General features: G+C 34.2%; 1 protein-coding gene across 1 annotated transcript in view; it reads right to left on the bottom strand.

Moving 5' to 3' along the window:
• LOC128221881 (CDC42 small effector protein 2-like) overlaps positions 1–9,046 on the bottom strand; it is a 24,290-nt gene extending 15,244 nt beyond the window's left edge. Inside the window, exon 1 of the mRNA XM_052930521.1 lies at positions 8,915–9,046. The gene's annotated coding sequence lies outside the window, so the exon portion shown is untranslated. The remainder of the gene's footprint in view (positions 1–8,914) is intronic.
• Positions 9,047–9,672: the final 626 nt, after the last annotated feature.

The raw sequence follows: 9,672 nt of genomic DNA, 5'->3' as shown, positions 1-9,672 counted from the left end.
TGGTGATCTATCACCCTCTTTTCAGCCTATGAAATAGCTGACACAAGTAAGGTGTGTTTTGTCTTCATGATATAAGAAGATTTAAAAAATAAAAAAAATCGGAGAAAAATCCGTTTTATTTTTATTTATTTCTCCTTTGGGACATTTTATGCATTTTATTTTTATTTTTATTTCCTCCTCCTTACCCAACTTTTTGAAAAATCTCCCGTAAATCTAAAGATAAAAAAACTCTGGCCTAAGTTATACAATGAGACAGGTTTTAACACTGTATATATGCGACCTCTGTAAATAATATTCTAGAGTATGTACGTAACAAGACAATTGAAAAAGTGAATAAAGGGTTTATATTTCGTGGGATCCTGAATTCGTGGATCACCCCACCCACGAAAACCACGAACATTAATGCCCCACGAACATTAATGATTTTACAGTATCATAGGGTTTTAGCCAGGTTTTAAAATGGTCAGTGTCCTGCAGAAAAGGGACAGGGTGCTGAAAAGGGATAGGATGCTGCAGTCAAGGGATAGGGTGCTGCAGAAAAGGGACAGGGTGCTGCAGTAAAGGGATAGGGTGCTGAAAAGGGACAGGGTGCTGCAGAAGAGACAGGGTGCTGCAGAAAAGGGACAGGGTCCTGCAGAAAAAGGACAGGGTGCTGCAGTAAAGGGGCAGGGTGCTGCAGAAAAGGGACAGGGTGCTGCAGAAAAGGGACAGGGTGCTGCAGTAAAGGGGCAAGGTGCTGCAGTAAAGGGGCAGTGTGCTGCAGTAAAGGGGCAGGGTGCTGCAGAAAAGGGACAGGGTGTTGCAGTAAAGAGGCAGGGTGCTGCAGTAAAGGGGCAGGGTGCTGCAGAAAAGGGACAGGGTGCTGCAGTAAAGGGGCAAGGTGCTGCAGTAAAGGGACAGGGTGCTGCAGTAAAGGGGCAGGGTGCTGCAGTAAAAGGGCAAGGTGCTGCAGTAAAGGGGCAGTGTGCTGCAGAAAAGGGACAAGGTGCTGCAGTAAAGGGGCAGTGTGCTGCAGTAAAGGGGCAGTGTGCTGCAGTAAAGGGACAGGGTGCTGCAGTAAAGGGGCAGGGTGCTGCAGAAAAGGGGCAGGGTGCTGCAGTAAAGGGGCAAGGTGCTGCAGTAAAGGGGCAAGGTGCTGCAGAAAAGGGGCAAGGTGCTGCAGTAAAGGGGCAGGGTGCTGCAGAAAAGGGGCAAGGTGCTGCAGTAAAGGGGCAAGGTGCTGCAGTAAAGGGGCAAGGTGCTGCAGTAAAGGGGCAGGGTGCTGCAGAAAAGGGGCAAGGTGTTGCAGTAAAGGGGCAGGGTGCTGCAGAAAAGGGGCAAGGTGCTACAGTAAAGGGGCAAGGTGCTGCAGAAAAGGGGCAAGGTGCTGCAGTAAGGGGGCAAGGTGCTGCAGTAAAGGGGCAGGGTGCTGCAGTAAAGGGACAGGGTGCTGCAGTTAAGGGGCAGGGTGCTGCAGTAAAGGGGCAGGGTGCTGCAGTTAAGGGACAGGGTGCTGCAGTTAAGGGACAGGGTGCTGCAGTTAAGGGACAGGGTGCTGCAGTTAAGGGGCAGGGTGCTGCAGTTAAGGGGCAGGGTGCTGCAGTTAAGGGACAGGGTGCTGCAGTTAAGGGACAGGGTGCTGCAGTTAAGGGGCAGGGTGCTGCAGTTAAGGGGCAAGGTGCTAAAGGAATAAAAAACGCACATTGTATCGGGCAGTGAATATTGTTACAAATTGTGATTTTTGAAAGTATTACTAATATTAGGTTTCAACTACAAAATATGGTAAAGTTTGAATTCATAATAACATTTCAAGTTATGATCAAAACAAAAGAGATATATGATTATCTTAAGCATTTAATTTTGGAAGGCAGGAGGGTGCACATTCTGGGCATTCCCCGAGGGCAGAAGATTACTTCCAAAATAGGACAGGTTGCAGCACCCTCCCATTAACCTCTAGCTAAAATCCTACTATCAGCTTAGCCTTATCAATGATAATCTAAAAAAAGTGTGTTCTAGAAAAATAAAATTTAAACTATTAGTTCATTAGATGAAGAGGAAAAAGCATGTCTTTAATTATAATATACATGTACTTGCAATGCATGACACTTACTGTCTGTTGATAAACTTCACAGCTTTAGCCCATAATTAATATGTTATACCAGACCAATGAGTATTAACATATTAGTCACTTTATTATTTGTCATGGTTTTGTGATCATTGGTCAATTTCCTTCCTGTTGATTCACTGGCCAAAGTGTCCATTTACAGCTAGCTAACAAAAATAACCTTTAATAATACATCATATCTAAAGTGCCGAGGAAATTCCTTAAATTGCCTTTTAAGAATACACTATATGCTGCGCATAGGGTTCCGTTCAACTATTTAACCACTTTTGTTGTAGTTATAGAACACATTATTCTCATTTCTATGTATATGAACATGACACAACTGCATTAAAGAACAATTAGTTTCCTTTTCATGGGAAGTTTGGGAAGGGGCCAGTGATTTTTTTTGGAATTATTTTTACCGCCTGTGCCTTACAAATTGGGAAAAAATGTCGCCTTTGGGAAAAACACAAAATCAGGCCAAAAAAGCTTAAATGATGGCAAATTTACATGTTTCAACTTTTTTATGCATACATTATGCTGTGAAGGAGTAAGTATTGACAAGACTTTGTTTATATTTCAAGATATTCATTGCGTTTTTATTCATTAATGTAATGGACATTTATCAAATAGGGAAAAATATATAAAATTTTGGGAAAAATGGACAGTTTTTCACAAGGGGAAACAGCCTTTAGAAGGCAGTAAATTGCACCAAAAAAATCACTGGGGGGGCAGTAACTAATGTTGAAGAAACTCATGACCCAATCCCAGCTTTATTTACGTTTTTCTTTAGTAAGAACGTAAACTTTGTACGCGGCACTGTTCCTGCTTCTTTATTGTTTTCTTAATCATGTAAATGTTATAATCGTCATGCAATGAAATATGTTTAAATCAACTATAAAAATAGGGCAGAACTCATTTTGGCCTCATTCACAAACTGAAAACACAATCCTAAATAATTCTAAACAAATTAACTAGTAATAATATGTTTAAAGGCAGTCTTATTCTCTTATATGATCTATTAGGTTTCCCTTTGTTTTGAAACATTCTTCAGTAAATTCACAAATTTTGACATTTTGTCACTATTTTCACCAAAAGGTAAAAAAAAAACATTCTTGTGCGGGTTGACCTATTTTGATGTTACGCAACTGGAAGAGCTTCTAATTAATGCAGTTTCAATGGATCTCGCTACAAACAATCTGAGAAATATAAACAAAATCCTTGATACTTGGACAAATATATCTAAAAAAAATCTTCAACCAAGACAGAATTAATAACATTTCATATCCTTTCAAAGAACTGATACCCTCTCTTCAATTGAATCAAGTTGTACAATATTGGAAAGGGTTTCATTTGTTTTTGTTTCCTCATTAATTCGTTTTACATCAGACCAGTAACCTGTGAGTTACATTTAAGGCAGTCACAGATATTTCCATGCGCTAAGTGAACATGATTTTCTGAAAATATGAAACAAAATAGATATATATACAGTTTGATTTACACTGTGATAGATATTGTTTGTTAATTTAAGTTAATATCTTTGTTCAAAATAAATAAGAAAAAAACAACAACTCTTTTTACATCAGACCAATGACCAGAAGGCAGCCACATTTTTTCCGTGCAATAAGATGCATGGGATAAATAATAACAATTATTCAACTACAAGCATGCTGCTTATTGAGTTTTCTTTGACAACATGGTCCAAAACTGTTCTGATGATCGACTATAAGCAAAAATTTATTGGGTTGGCCTGAATTTGGCGATTATCGATTGTATTTGGTTATAATCCATCATCGATTCAACCAGCGAGTTGCTTTTCTTCTTTCCCCTCATTAATTGCGTTCGGTTAATTCCCACCAAATTTCTCCTTAAAGTTCATTAATGCATATATATCAGAAGTGATCAGTTGTTATCGTTAACAATATGGCCAAAAGCAACAACAACACTAAATAACGATAATATAGGTTACTGGAGTGGAACTGATTATCAAAGTTGTCAAACTGGAACATATTCCCATCATCATCATGCACCCATAGTCCTCCAGACCGAAGTTGAATAATTATACAACTCACCATAATCCCACTCATGTATAATTCCAAGATCAATCTCAGCTGGTAGTCGGTTCATTAACCATTATTTATTTTTTACTTTATTTAATCCATGTCACTTATCATATAATCATAAAACTGACCACAGAAAATGTAGCTAAAATCTCACTTCTATACAGAATAGAAAAAAAACTTATTTTGCCCACAAAAACAACCGTTCAGTAAGGCCAACAAAAATAATGGTCTGGTTAGGGTTACATCCTAGGAAAGGGTAGGTTACAGGCTTTTTCTTATTGATCTATTTATTTATTAGGCTTCATGAAAGAACATTATAGTCATCATTGGTGAATGGTGTTAAAGTAATCTTCTGTATAAAGCTTTTAAGGTTTTAAAATGCATATTAAAACACATACTTCATCCGAACAAAAAGTTTTAGTTTCTTAGGCCTAACAATATTATGCTCACAAGTACAACCCTTCAGTAAGGCAAAAAAAATAATGGTTCGGTTAGGGTTACATCCATTTGAAAAACTGGTAAGGTAGGTAGACATTTTCTAATTTATCTATATATTTCTTAGGCTTCATGAAAGAACATTATAGCCATCATTAGAGAATGTTGTTAAAGAAATCTTCTATATAAAGCTTAGAAGGTTTTAAAATACATATTAAAACACACACTTCACCCGAACCAAACATTTTTGTTTCTTAGGCCTAACAATATTATGCTTTGTAACATTGTTACTCACACTAATTAATTACCAAATACTTGCTGATTTAATTATCAGCCCATGGTCACTAATTATTATTTACATAACTGACTTGGCCGAATACCTGATCTCAGTGGGCCAAGCCAAACAATATTATGTGTACATACAGGTGTGTTTTGGATATACTGCGGTCAGAAAGAAAATACATTCATCAGGCCAATAAATGTTGTCTTAGCAAAAATTGGCCTCAAACACAAAATCATGATGCTTTTTTACCTAATTTTAGATATTTTTTAATCATTGAATTTACCACCTGCAAATTATGTCTTTCTTTTGGAAGAAAAAAACATACCTACAATTTTTTTCAAAAATGTTGAAATTTTGAGTTGAGCACAGCTGAGGACAATGTACAAATTCTGATAGTATGCTTGAGTTTCTGTAAACTTCAAAACTGTAATCCAACAAGATTTGTTTTGAAGCTAATCAATTTTTAAATACTGCTCTATCTGCTCTATCTTCGAAAAAAACATACAGCCGTCTCAATAAGATATATCTTAGTTGTTAAATTTACACTTCTTAAGTGTGCTCGGGATGTAACTCATAAAGTTACAGGCTGAATTTATATGATAAATATTCTTACGATATATTTTCATTGAAACACAGATTATGCCAAAATTGGGGTTACACCTGGAGATTTACAATCTTCGTTAAGCTTTACAATTTTTATTGATTTTGACTCTGACTCCTAAAGCTTGTAAGTAATTCAAAGAACTAGTGAACACAAACAGTCATGGCAACAAAAAATATCTGAGTTTAAAGCTGCACTCTCACAGATTGAACGTTTTTACAACTTTTTTTATTTTTTGTCTTGGAACAAGCCAATTTTTGCGGAAATCCATGGAAGCCAGTTATATAAGACTGCTGACAAAAATAAGATCGCAGATTTTTATATTTAAGTTCAAAAATTGATGTTTTAAGCATTTTTCTTAAACTGTTCGTACCCCTAACACAATGCAATCGTGATTAACCATCGTTACCATTGTTCACCATTGATAACCATGGTTCAACCATGGTTGGAGGTGCTTTGGACTAGTGTCAACATGGTTACCATAGTTGACCATGCTTATACATTAGACCAAAGTTGACCATGCTAAAATCTCCGATAGATATTTACGTAAAAATTTCCTCTTTCCAAGACAAAAAATAAAAAAGTTGTAAAAATCGTATATCTGTGAGAGTGCAGCTTTAAGTTCTCAAAATACTAGGTAGGCAAAAAGTGTTTTGATTAAGTCCAGTCAAAACAGAAAAGAAAGACAGGAATGCTTACCATAAGATTTTTATTTATTGTGTATTCAATAGTTAATACTTTATGTTTTTAATTGCGTTCAACAAAAATGGTTTACAACAACTAAATATTAGACCCTCAAGTTGTTTTTATCTATAGTGGAAAAAATCTAGGGTCGATGGTTTTTGCCAGGGAGGGTCGGGTTGCCCTAAACTTTTTTTAAGCATTAATAAAAAAAAAATGGATAAATAACCTGGCTTTCTTTGAATACCAGACAAACTTAAATACGATACATTTTTCAATGAATTTAAATTATAAAAGCCCATGAAGACACTTACATTCCCAAATATACTAGCAACCATACATGTGTATATCTTTCAACAACTTAGCATAACATGATAATAGCAGACTGCAGCTTATCAAATATCATTCATACTTGCTTTCAAACATCATAATATTTTACTCATACCAGCATGATAGTCAATAAAATGTCATGAGTATATAAATATTAATGCTGCCAAGAAACCACAAGTCAAGCAACATTCTGGCGAGAAACCACAAGTCAAGCAATATTCTGGCGAGAAACCACAAGTCAAGCAATATTCTGGCGAGAAACCACAAGTCAAGCAATATTCTGGCGAGAAACCACAAGTCAAGCAATATTGTCCAAGCCCATAAGCTTTTTCCATGGGCTCCATTGGGCGACATTAATTGCTTGTCCTTTAAACCAGTAGTCAATATAATAACTTCCATAATCTAGTACAAAAGCTAAGAAAAATCATATTCATATTATTATAATATAATTAGATGATTATTTAAAAAAAAAAGCATTTCTAGCTTTTTACTATCTTCAATGATCATTATGGGTTGATTGTTCGAAACTTTGTTAAAGTTAACAACCTGATAAAAGACATCGTTGTTAACTTTGAAATGTGAAATATTTGATGACGTGCTCACATATTTAAATATAAAGTACAGCTGAAACCAGTTGTCTCAAATCTGGTTAGGAAACAACAGCAGATCACACAGTGTATTGATTCAACTTCCAAAGCAGTTAACAACGATGAAGTTAACATTATTGTTAACTTTAACACAGTTCTAAACAACTTTATATTTTTATCAATAGATAGATAGATAGATAGATTTATTCGTGCATATATATGTCATTGTAACAAACCAAATATCTCATAAAGTTATAACACAGACTGATTAACAAAGTATTAGTGATGATATCTATACTAAAGCACAACATCATTAGAATGCTTTGGATACATACGTGCGTTAACAAAGATTTAATTCAATGTGACAAATATATTACACAGGATAACCCATTAAAGTTATTCAACTTATTTCCAATGGGGTCCTTATGACAAATATAATTATTTGCCAAGATCTCAGTTGTAAGCTGTTTAAATTAGGTTTACTTATACAAAAATAACATGCATGTACTCTTGACCAGTTAAAGAATGATTAAATGTTTGATATCGTACTTTTACAGTTATAATGCAACCGACTGTTAAAACCATATGACACTTTAGCATAATATGACAAAAATCTTTGGACTGATATGCAAGATTAAATGAATAACAATTAATAAAATAGGAAATCCTTCCATTTCTGCACATTTCATACCAACAATGAGATGTGATTTCACTTCGTTTTTAAAAGTATTCTTATTTTTCAATTCTTTAATGAAAATAACGTTAATATTTAATGATTCAATAATTATTATTACAGTGTAACTTCATTAATACATCTTCAATGATAAATTTAAAACTAACATATATAGAAAAAAATATCTGCAAAAAAGCGTTGACATTTGGCCTACATAAGAAAATTGAAGTTGAACAAAATAATTTCATAATTTTCATGCTCACTTAAATCAACAATTTACATAATGTAACATTTTCTATAATATGGAAATGTTCCAAAAAACCAGAATGTTGTGTTATAACATTTACTGAATTGCAGTTTTTTTTTAATATGTACAGCAATAAACATTAAAGATGCACTCTTATTCCCAAATAGGATGTACCACAATTAATACAATTGTTTTAATTTCCCAAAAAAGGATGAATAAAAATCGAAAACAATGGTTCGAATATTAAAGGATATCTTGTTTAATTCCAAAGAAAGGTGCAAAAAACATGGTATTTCTATCTAATGAGATGATAGTTGATCAATGTAAATCTTTTAGGATCCACCAGTCATTTAATATTTGTGTGTGTTCTGCTATTAAATACATGGTTACAATCTTGTGATCAGTAATTAATTGAATTATTAATGTTTTCCATAAATGCATTATTTAGTAAGTAGTTAGTCATAGGTTTATCAATTTACATGTGTATGTATTGATTTTAAATATGAGTTTCACTTTAACAATTACAAAGATAACAAGAATCAACAGGTATAATTAAAAACCAAATCTTTTGGCATGACTGCCGCCATGAATAATGCTGTAAGTTTATAAGCAGTGTTTGACTTCACTTTGAAGAACCTATCAAAAACATTGATTGCATCAGAATCAGCAGGGTATTTTACCCAAAAGGGGCCAAATTCGGCCCTGATTCACAATCCCATAAAGTTCATGTTTATCACATTTATTTGACACAAAATTAACTTAATTTTTGCTTGTATTCATGGCATCTTACTATTATTTAAACATTTTCTGGTTTTCCAATTCATTAGTCATTACTGATGTGTACAATACATATTTATGTTGACATTTGATAATTACTAATAAACTATGATCAAGTTAAATCAAGTTTAAAACAAAGCAAAACTGTACTTACATTAAACATTTTCTTGGTTTTCCAATTAATTAGTCATCGCTAATGTGTGTAATACATTTTTATTTTGACAACCGCTAATAAACTTAGGCTAATTAATACAATACATCCCAATGTATTCACTATTCCCCACACACTTACTTCAGGAGACCATAAACATCATAATTCACTATCAGGCCAAGAAAATAAAAAATATATATTGGTTTCCTGTTCATTCTTAAATTTATCATCTTTAAGTATAAAGAACAAGTAAAAACCCATTGCAATCAATGTTTAAAAAACAGGAGGAACTCAATGTAATGTTGCTTAATTGACATCAGTTTATTTATTTTTTCACAAAATTTAAATTATGGAAAGCAAGAGTGCTGCACCGAGGACACCCATGCTCTTCTGTTTATTTAGGGCCTAACAAAAATAATTGTTTTGGGTAACCCGATCCTACCTAATAATACAATATTTAGACAAAAAAAGTCATTCATTTTTTACCGAGAATAAAGCTCCATAACAGCAGCAATATATTCGTGACATAAAATTTTACTAGAAAATGATTTTGACAAAGTACATTTGGAAAAAAATAATCTTGTTGCCTACCCTGCCTAATAATTTTGGAGATGTTACCCTAAACAAACCCTTTTGGGGGGGGGGGGCTAGTCAATAAATTGGCTATGACAGTACGTAAACCTCTTTCTCTGAAAAAAATTGACGAGCTCAATTCATTTTAAAGCCTATTTCCTAGGCAAATGTGTGAATGTGATCTTTAT

This window comes from Mya arenaria, chromosome 16, assembly GCF_026914265.1.
Source record: "Mya arenaria isolate MELC-2E11 chromosome 16, ASM2691426v1".
Classification (NCBI taxonomy): Eukaryota; Metazoa; Mollusca; class Bivalvia; order Myida; family Myidae; genus Mya; species Mya arenaria.
The sequence above is the reverse complement of the archived record's forward strand: the minus strand, read 5'-3'. Positions and strand labels throughout refer to the sequence as shown.